We start from the raw sequence: 10,739 nt of genomic DNA on the forward strand, positions 1-10,739 counted from the left end.
CCTATTAGGCTGGTAAAAGAGTTGAGATACAGCAGAATATATGACTTATCTTGAATAAATGTAAAAATGCTTCTTCTCCTAGCCTGCTATGTTCTAAAATCTTGGTAAGTCTACAAACCAAAGTAGTATTAAAGTAAAAATGTATTTAAATTTAAGAAAATGTATACTTCTTAAAGGACTATTTTTCTCTACCAAAGTTTAATTAAAAGAATGCTTATCCAAATATAAACAATATTAAGAGAAAGTAAAGCAGTAAATTATTACCGATGGAAAAATATGAGACTAGTGTGGAGGATGGCAATGCTTTCCAGACCAGGGACACCAAAGTAGTCCAAAGGCTCTCAGAGCTTGTCTAGGCCTTGACAGGATTTTTAGCACTTCTTAAAAACCCGTTGAATAGCTTCAATAATTGGGGAAGAAACGTCTTAAAAACAAGATCAACAGAAACCTAAATTAATTTTTATTCTGATAAGAGAATGCGCATGCGCTCGCTCGCTCTCGCACTCTCTCTCGCTCTCTCTCTCTCTGTTAAATTGCCTATCCACATACTTGGGAAATTATGTCCTGTTTTAAATATCTCATTGGTGAGCAACAGACAGGAGGAGCCCCAAATGTCAGACACTTGTCTGGCACACATACATACAGAAGCTGGCTTCGGCAGGAACTCAAGCTGTGAGACTCAGCTAATTCCTATGTGGGTGAGAAAATGAGGGCACTTGGCCGCCGCTCTCTACAGAAGCCATTGAAATGGTGGAACCTTCTGAGATTTTGCTATAGGTATGGCCATTATGCTAGTACCAGGCTGTGGGTTTTCTTTCTTTCTTGTTCTTATCAGAAGAAACAATAAGCAAACAACTTGCTAGCCTTTGAGAACATGCAAGGGAAATGCCAATTCCTGGCTCCATGTCATTGGCATGTTTCCCTTTTCCCAGTGTCAATCTTGCTACAGAATCATAGACTGGAAAGGGCTTTAGAGATCCCACAGCCCTATTGTTTCATTTTACAGATGGAGAAGCTGAGGCCTATTAAGTGACTACACTAAGGCTTTACAGTTAGAAATAAGAGTGAGAACCTTTATTTTCTTTTTAACCTCCTTTGGCTAGCATTTTTGAAGTCCTTTATATCTTGGCCTGGTCACTCGTCCTTTCTCCTTTTATCATCTTTCATTTTATCTGTCTCCTCTTACCAACTAACACACTATTATTTTGAGGACAGCTGCCTCACTCTCAACTCCTATTACCCAATACCTCATTTTTGCCTAAACAGGAATTACCAAAAACCTCCAGAAATCTAGACCAAGCACTGTAAAGCAAAGTCAAGCAGTAGTAGCTGGGTATTACTGCTTCTAATAAAAGTGAGAAAGAAGAATCCAGGAATTAAAAGTCAGCAATGGCAGGCATCTGTGATTGTGCAAACACAATATTTATGGACTAGAGATTTAACCCTAAAGTACTTAGCCAGAGGCCAGCACATAGCCAGGACTAAGAAGGGAGCCTTATGAATCAAAACCACACTCAGATTACACAGTTAGTGGAACAAGGTTATATATTTGTCCGAGAGGACAGTCAGATAAGTAGAAATTGTAAGACAATAACAGACTATTGGAAATGGTAAGAATAACCATACAGTCACGCACCACATAATGTTTCTGTCAACAACAAACCACATCCCACAACATAATGGAGCTCAAAAATTCCTCTAGCTCAGTGGCATCATAACCAACTAAACACCTTAACACAATGCATTACCTTTTCTATGTTTAGATATGTTCAGATACACAAATACTCACTCCAGTAACATGCTATGCAGGTTTATAGACAAGAATAATATGCTATACTATACAGCGTAGGCATGTAGCAGGATATACGATCTAGGTTTGTGTTAGGTACACTCTATGATGTTCACACAATGATAAAATCACCTAACTACGTAATTCCCAGAACATATCCACATCATTAAGCAATGTATGACTGCATAACCTGACCATCCAAATCACATTTCCTAACGTTTTCCCAAAAGTTCCTTTTAAATGTGTGTCAAATTTACTGGCAAAAGGAAGCTGAGGAGGTGGCTAAGCTAAGAGTCAGTCTAATTGATACGCTGGGGCTAATTATCTACAAAAATAATGCAAAAGGGGTCACATAACTAAACACTTAACGGGAGTGGGGAGAATGGTGAAATGAGTGACACAGACAAACATCTGTACAATATACAATGCTTTGGCAAAAAAGAAAAGACATATAGTATCAGGTAAATTTTCAACTGAAATATATAAATCAAATTTCCAGTTTCAGAAAGATTAGAACTATTTATAGATCACTCTAAAATGAGAAAACTGTTTCATTTCAATGAAAATACTCAGGAAAAATATAGAAATAAAGGAAATTACTGAATAGCAACTTTAACAATTAAGCAGCCAACTTGAAAATGTTACTTAAACATCTTTAATATCCAATGAAAGGAAGCCACAGGTGACATATTTCCTCTATGATTTCATATTATATATTACACTAAACAATGTTCCAAGGTTACTTTACAACTGAAGATTGGGATTGACAAATTATACCAAAATTATTTATTGCTGTAGGTACACAAGTAGTGACCTCACACATTTTTCTACCTTTAGTAAAGTAACAATACTAAGCAATGTATTATAAAAATGTAGAATAATTCCTTGATAAACTCATCTTTACACAACTGACTAGACTATCATTATTAAACATTACTGACTGTATTCGGTATAAAGTTTATAAACAGGGCTCAGACTGTTTTAAAATAATTCGTGTCTAACATGAAAATAAAAATGTAAGTGGGACAATGAACTGAACAATGACAGTATAACAGATAATGAAATATTACATCATTAGATCTTAATCTAAAATCCTTTGACCAGGAGAGTTATGCAAACCTAGTAAAAGCAACCCATTATAAGGCTGCAGAATAAAACTAAAACATAACTTTGGGCTAGCATTCTATTAATTCAGTGTGATAAGACTGGTTATCAAATGATAATCCAAGCCTGTGATTGGTAGCTTGTCCGTGCTTTATTTTTTAAAGTGGAGGAAAAGGAATAATTATTATTTAATGAGTATAGATTGGTAAGCAAAGTCTTTCAAAACTTTTTGGGCTCATTAAAAAAGGAATGGTCAAAGGATTCTTAGGTAGCAAAAAGATTAGAATAGGTATTTTCTCAGCCTTCCCTAATAATAAAGCCAACACGTATTGAACACATATTGTGTCAAATACTGAGCAAAGTACATTACATAAATTATCTCCTTTAATCCTCACAAAACCCCATAAGGCAGGCAAGATTGATCCTATTTTTCAAATGAGAAAACTGAGGTTAAGTGAAGGTAATAACTTGTCCAAAGTCACACAGCTAATGAGATTATCTGAAATCTGACTCCAAAGCCTGTTCTTCACCAGTATACTTATTCTATCCATCTATTTAAAGAACAAAACCTATTTATACCTATTTATTGATACTCCAAATATATTTCAATTTTTAACTGATTTGTTTTCACTAAGAACACTCTGCATTTGATATGAAATAAAAACTACAAAAATAAAGATTTTTTAAGCAATATAACTTGTCATAAAATACACTTTCAAAAATCTAGCCTGCAACACAAGACCTTGTCTCTACAAAAAAAAAAAAAAATTGAAATGTTTTAAATTTTAAAATGATGGCAATAGCCTGTAGTCCTAGCTACTCAGGAGGCTGAAGCAGGAGGACCACTTGAGCCCAGGAGATCGAGGCTGCAGTGAGCTATGACTATGCCACTGCACTCCAGCCTGAGTGACAGAGCAAGACCCTGTTTCAAAAAAGGAAAAATCTTACTGGCAAAAACTAACTGGTAAACTGTAGGACTATATTTTTAAACAAAAATACCTAACCTATTTTAGCAAGACCAGTATTTAAACATAGTGTTACTTTATTAAATGTTTTAGATTCTTTGAGGCAGTCCAACACACATGAACTACTATGCCTTGTAAGGTTACTTTATAAAAATATCGCAATTAATTATAGTAAAATGTGTAATAGTACAGATAAATCCATTATCAAGATTTAAAAGTTTATATGCTGTTACTATGTCTTTCTAAGCTTACTTAAGGAAGATATTACTGTTTCAGTATGTCTTTTAGAGTATATATATTGCTGTGAAAAGAGAATCGATGATACAAGAAGCAGCCCAAGATTGGACTCAGTAGTTCTCCTGAAAATCTCTCACTGAAAAAATAAAATAAAAAAAGTAATATAAGATCACTCCCAGTTTAAAAGTATATGGCACACAGTAAGGCAGAGAATCTAAAAGTTTTCAGATAAAGAGCCAAATTAAACAATCAAACCAGCCTATTCCAACAGCGTGAAGTAGGGATTGCATTCGTTTCTGTTTTTGGTTTTTTGAGACAAGGTCTTGATCTGTCACCCAGGCTGAAGTGCAGTAGCATGATCACAGCCCACTGTAACCTTAAACTCCTGGGCTAAATAACTCTCTCACCTCAGCCTCCTGAGTAGCTTGGACTACAGGCACACACCACCAAGCCTGGCTAATTTTATTTTTCTTTTTTTTGTAGAAATGAAATCTTGCGGCCTTGTTGCCCAGACTGCTCTTGAACTCATAGCCTCAGGTGATCCTTCCGCCTCAGCCCCAAAGTTCTGGGATTCTAAACGTGAACAAATACACCCAGCCAGAGTTATCTAGATAATGTTAATACTATTTTATTATGAATTAGCCTGATAATCACTATTGCCATTTATTTTTCCAGTGCCATTTATTTTTTCAGTGCAGTTTTTTAAAGATTATACAATAAAAAGTATATCACTAATTATGCCATGTAAAAGTGTTATAAGAATGTACAATTACTGATATATGCTAACCATATGAAATTTAACAAGTATAAAGTCACATATCACCAAATAGTATGATTCTCAGGGTAACCTAAGTTTTGAAATAAAGATTAAAATATCTACATAAGATAATCAACATTATGCCCATAGGACTAATGCTGACATTCAGACAGTGCCAAAGATACCAATCTTTATATTGTTATATGTTGCGGTAATATGTATTAGTACACGAAGATAGGTTTTGATGTAAAAGTGCCAATTAAGATCGTATGTTAAACTCCATAAAAAAGCCTATTATATGCTTCAATGCATATATAATTAAAAAATTTTTCTTTAAATAAAAGTTCTAGTGAGTTCACATTCTTAGTGATAATAATCTCATGTTGCAAACAGCACAGCACCCTCTGGTGCATCTGTTATAAGAAATATAAAATTCCCACAGAAAAGGACAGAATTATACAGTAACGTGAACCTTAGAAATCAATAGGTTGATAGTTTTTTATTTACTGCAGTACATATTTTTGAACATTAATACTTAAAAATATTATCATTTTAAAATATCACTATAAACTTTATAGCAGTAAATGAAGTCAGGAAAACGCTTAGTTTGAAAATATTTAACCAACAAAAACAATACCTATTTCCAACATATAAAAAATGCTGTCAAAAAATTATTTCAGTGAAGGACGACAAAAGTATAACTTGTCATGTTAACCAAATTTCACTTTATTCAAATCGGCCCTGGGGTTTGACTTGGGTGTGTAAAATGTTCCTGTGTACTTTTTCTGGATTCAAAGGGAATTTACCATTATTTATAAGAATTGATAAGTGTTTTGTGAAAGAATCTGCAAGTTCTACAACTTAAAAATAGAATAATATTCAGAAATAAAAGTTACGTTAAATTATGAATCTTTAGTAGTTCAAAACTTATACTTTATTTAAAAAAAAAAACTTTTCCTAGGAAAATAATTAACTCTTAAAGTAGATTTTACTAACAACAAAAGCAAAGGATGCCACCTGCTTTAGACAGCCCTTTTGTCAACCACTGGAAGTCCCAATACAATGCAGTAAAAAATGAAAGTGACACCTGTTTAAAGCAGCCATCTGTCTCTAACAAGCTAGATTTAATCAAATCCACTTAATCTTGGATTTCCAAAATATGGGAACACTATGTAACTGAATAGAGAGGAATTTAAAACATACTTTATGATGGCCACTGGGAATATATACCAAAAAGTTAAAGGCAAATTATTCAGTTATGAAAACTGTTTTTAAAGTAATTAAGCTCAAATAGAGGATTTTTAGCCAATGGTTCAGCATAAAAACAAAATAATCAGGAGCCTCTCCAAAATGTTAAAGTTTACTTCTTCCCTATTCTCATTTCTTGTAACACATTCTCACTATGAATACTAAGAACAAAGTAACATTCCTATTAGTGTTCTGGAAAAGTGTGTTTGTGTCTGTGTGTGTGTGTAACTCTTGCCACACATCTTCTGCTATGCCCACCCATTTAAACACAAACACACACACAAATATACCCACACTTTAAAATCTGAAAACCAAAAATCATTATATTCTACCTGCTAATTTCTTCAGCGGGAGAATACCAACACAATATCAACTTTCTCAAGAAATGAAAAACGTTACCAAAAAGTAACATATATTATCATTTAAACGATGCATAAAATCCAACTTGCTTTTAAGATTCATTCATTTTTTAATTGCTATTTTTAACGGTAAAAAATTTACCATAATAAATTTGTTTAGGGTCAAATACACTGTTCCGGGTTAAAGCATATTAAGCTTATAAACTATAACCTTTTATTTGAGTACCAAAGTAGAATACAGGACTATTTGAGTACTGGAGGAATAATATAGAAAAACTAAGCACCACTACAACATTTAATGAAAACATTGTGAAACGATGCAAAATTTCTAGAAATTCATTAGTTTGCCAAATATGTGTATACGTATGATGCCTACACCATTTTATATAATTCACAGGCAAAACAAACCAAAAACACTGAGGCATTATGGCATACATTGAATCACAGATATTTAACTATTCAAAACAAGTTACAAGTGACTTCTGCTAAAATAGTTTTAGTTTCAAAGCATGATCACTTTTACAAATTTCTATTAGTATAAAAACTAAAAACACAAGAAAGTATCAATATGTAATATAGTCCCTTCTAGGAAAAATATTAAGAAAGAATAAAGTAAAAGCTAAGTATCTACTCTTGGGTTTAATTTTTAAATTTACCATTTCTTAGTGTTTCTGATTATTTAAGCAATTCCACAGCAGCTCTAATAGCGATTTTATTCCACATATATGCTTCAAAAAATGGAAAAGTAATGAAATTCAATTTAAGTTCTGCTCTCAAATCAACTTGTGAATGAAAATCTAAATCACAGAAAACTTGAGCTATACATGAGTGAAATGCCTCAAAAAAGTTCTCAGACACTGCAAATATTAAATTGTAACATTCCAGCATATAATTTACTTAACTGAAAACCTATTATGTAAATGGCATAAGGTCTGAAACTGTCCCAAGACAGCAAAACTCCTATTAACTTCAGAGAGTTTATAGGACCCAGGAGCTTCATCATCCAAAAGTGTTCAGGCATTTGACACTCAATCTGAACAAAAAAAAGTACAAGTTAGTATTAGAGATTTGCATGGAACCCAGTTTGGGGAGGGGAGGAATAATTATAAAGAATTCTGAGTACTCTGAGAAAGACTTCTTTCAGAACAAAATATCGTCTTCATTTAAAATAGCAATCGCAAGGAAATGAATTGAAAAAGTTTTTTAAAATCCCAACTCTTAGTTTACAAAATATTAGCCTTAATAGCATTATAATTACCTACCCTGCTCATTGACAATCTCAAGAATAATTAGTACTGTCACATTATTCACAAGCTGCTGTCAGTTAAATCAATATATGTTTGCTGTTAGAAGACTATTTGAATAAGCATTTTAAAACTGTAAATTAAAAACTTCAATATGTGCAACTATAATAGTACGTTGTATTTGTTTTAGCACACATTCATTTTCAAAACTCTTTATTGATAAATCTATTAACTAAAAGTTAAGCTGAAAAAAATGAACAAATTTAGGGGATCTGTAAAACTGGGTTAACGCTAACCAAGAACCTACTACATAAGGACTAATAAGTATTCAAATCTACAGAGAAATATAATTTTTAAAAGAAATTCTTAAAAAGGAAAAAGTTCTCTCTCCTGAGCAGGTTCAAGTCACTGTCCAAAGAAAATCAAAAAGTAAATAAAAAGAATATGTTAAGTACAAACATGCCTAGATCTTAACCACAAAGAAAGTGAAATATACACACGTTTCAAGTTGAGAAGCTTCATACATTCTTTATGAACTTGACTTCAATTTCAACTCTCAAAGGAAAATGAACAGAGTAGATTAAAAAAAAAAACTCTTAAAGTACCATAACTGTCACAAATAACATTGTGAACTGAGTTCTCACAAAGCCTCCTTGTGTCCCTTCCCTGTTCATCACAAAGTCTCATAACCACAATGAAAATTGTTAACACTCTACTGCGGAGAAAGAGGATCATCAAAGTGAAACGGAACCTCACTACTACCCCTCCCACCTCCACATGAAGGATAAAGCACTGTCAATAACTACTAACCCAAGTATCACAGATGCCGTGCATCCGGTTTAAATCACAAGCACACACACACACACACCCCAAAGAAGAGAGAGGAGACAGACTTTAAAAAAGAAAAATCTCTTTCCCAGTACAGCAAAGAGAGCCCAACGAAGAGGCCCCAGGTTTCCGTGTGTGTGCAAGGGGTGTGGGGGGGTGGGGGAGTAGAAAGAGGGGGAGGGAAGAGTGCTGAATGGATATTAAGACTGTTTGCCGCACAAAGAAAACACAGTTTTAAAAAGAAAAAGGAAAACCGTGAAGCTCATGATGGTGAAAGAAGAGCAGCCCATTCAGCACCAAGCAAAGAGGGGCAAAAATGAAGGGAATAGGCGGTGGGAAAAGTTCACCAACGTACGAGGATAAAAATAACAAAACCCATAACAAGGCCCCACAAGTGAACAACAACAACAACAAAACACCACCTCTTGGGTCCCCCCCTGCACACTGTTGTCTATTTCGGCTTTGAAAGAAGCAGGAAACAAGCAGCGTTAGAAAAGAAGAAAATTAAAGAAAGAACAAATTCTTATCTCTTCACCTGACCCTTCTCCTCATACCAGACCTAAGGGAAAGATCCGGCATCCGCATCGGAAAACTGTGGCTCCCTCTCCCGCTCGGCTCGCAGCCCCCCAATCTCCCGCTCCATCCCTGAAGTGCGGCCGGCGCAGGGCCGGGGCCGGCGGGCAGCGCGGCGCCCACACCCCCGACCCAGCCGCGGCGCGCAGGGTCCATTGTAAACAAGCCCGGGGAACAGAGCCCCTCGGCGGCGGCGCCGCAGCGGCAGCCCCAGTGTCAGGAGTGAGACCCCTGCACAGCCACACTCGGCTCGCACACACGAACACACACACGCACGGACACACGCGTTCACACGCAGCCACACGCTCCCACACACATGTAGAGACCGAAGAATATTCACCTTGGCTGTGGATTATTGTGGTGTTGTTGGTGGGTGATGGAGATGGTGGTGGTGGGGAGGAGGAGGAGGAAGAGGAGGAGGAGGAGGAGAGGAGTAGTTGTTGTTGATGGGTAACAGTCGCCAGGACTACGGTGACTATGGCGCTTGATTCACAAGGCAACGGTTGCTATAACTCACAAAAGAGAGAGAGAGAGGGAGAGAGAGAGCGAGAGGGAGAGGGAGACACTCGCACGGGGAGGGGTGGGGGAGGGAAGAGGGGAGGAGGCGGGCCCGGCCAAGCCGCCGGAAGGGGAGGGAGCAGCGCTGTGACTGACGGCCCCCGAAGCCGGGCGGGGTGGCGGGGTGACGGGGCACGAGGCCGGGATTCCAACACAGGACTCCGAAGAGGTGCGCCTATGCTTGGTTGGGGCTGAGGTCACCAAGAGTCCTCTCAGAGGGACGTTACTACACGCGCTGGCGAAACCCAGGAGAATTTAGAGTCGCGGTGCGAGGATTACTATCTGTGAAACGAGGGCTGCCTTTCCCGGCAGCCAGCTTTGTGCAGAGACGTCCCGGAGCCACGAGAGAGTAACGGCTAACCCGAGGGAGGGGGTGGGGAGGGTGATTCCAGGCACTTTGTGGAAAGATGAGCTATGGCTAAAGAAGAATCCACTTTGAAGAGCAACCCCCGCCCCTGCCCGATACGTTACTTCCGGGGCGGGGCGGGCAGAGGGGCCCGGATGTGCCGCCGTTTTTTTCGTTTCTGAGGTGCCGGCGGTGTTCCTGGTCGCGTTAGCCTGCTGGCTTTTCCCTTTCCTGGACGCTTCAGGGCTCCGCGGCCTGCGCTGGACTGGAGGATCCGCGTCACTCTCGCCCTTCTGCTTTCCGCGCTCTGACCCACTCCCGCCTGCTGAGGGCACGACTTGGAGGAGCGCGGGCGGCGGGGCGTGAGCGAGCAGCCTCTGCCGCCATCTTAGAGAAGGCGAGCGTGGGGTGCGCGTGGGCGCGAGCCGGCCTCCCGCGGCCCCGCCGCAGAGTGGCGCGGAGAGGTGAGGTCCAAGCGTGTCCGGCCCTCACTCCAGAAGGAAAAGGCGAGGTCATCACTCCCTGCTTACAGGGCTGGGAGTAATTGCCTGTAGAGAGCAAGAAATTGCCCTGCCCGTAGGCTGAGAAAACGCATTTGGCGAGTCTCCTCGACGGAGGGCGTAGAGGGGCGGGGTAACTTACACCTGCCTGCGACACCATCCTGTTAGTTTTTAGTTCTGTTAGTTTAAGCCCTTACGTGCTCATCCCTCTTTAAAGACTGAACCGGGGCT

General features: G+C 38.4%; 1 protein-coding gene across 10 annotated transcripts in view; it reads right to left on the reverse strand.

Annotated features, from left to right (window-relative positions):
- The window catches only part of LOC105491823 (regulatory factor X3), a 320,376-nt gene extending 310,652 nt beyond the window's left edge, over positions 1-9,724 (reverse strand). For 4 of the 10 annotated variants that reach the window (XM_071077749.1, XM_071077745.1, XM_011758505.3 and 1 more), the window contains exon 1: positions 9,445-9,724. The gene's annotated coding sequence lies outside the window, so the exon portion shown is untranslated. The other 6 variants (XM_011758512.3, XM_071077744.1, XM_011758504.3 and 3 more) reach the window with 3 other exon arrangements.
- Positions 9,725-10,739: the final 1,015 nt, after the last annotated feature.

Source organism: Macaca nemestrina, chromosome 14 (assembly GCF_043159975.1).
Source record: "Macaca nemestrina isolate mMacNem1 chromosome 14, mMacNem.hap1, whole genome shotgun sequence".
Taxonomy (NCBI): domain Eukaryota; kingdom Metazoa; phylum Chordata; class Mammalia; order Primates; family Cercopithecidae; genus Macaca; species Macaca nemestrina.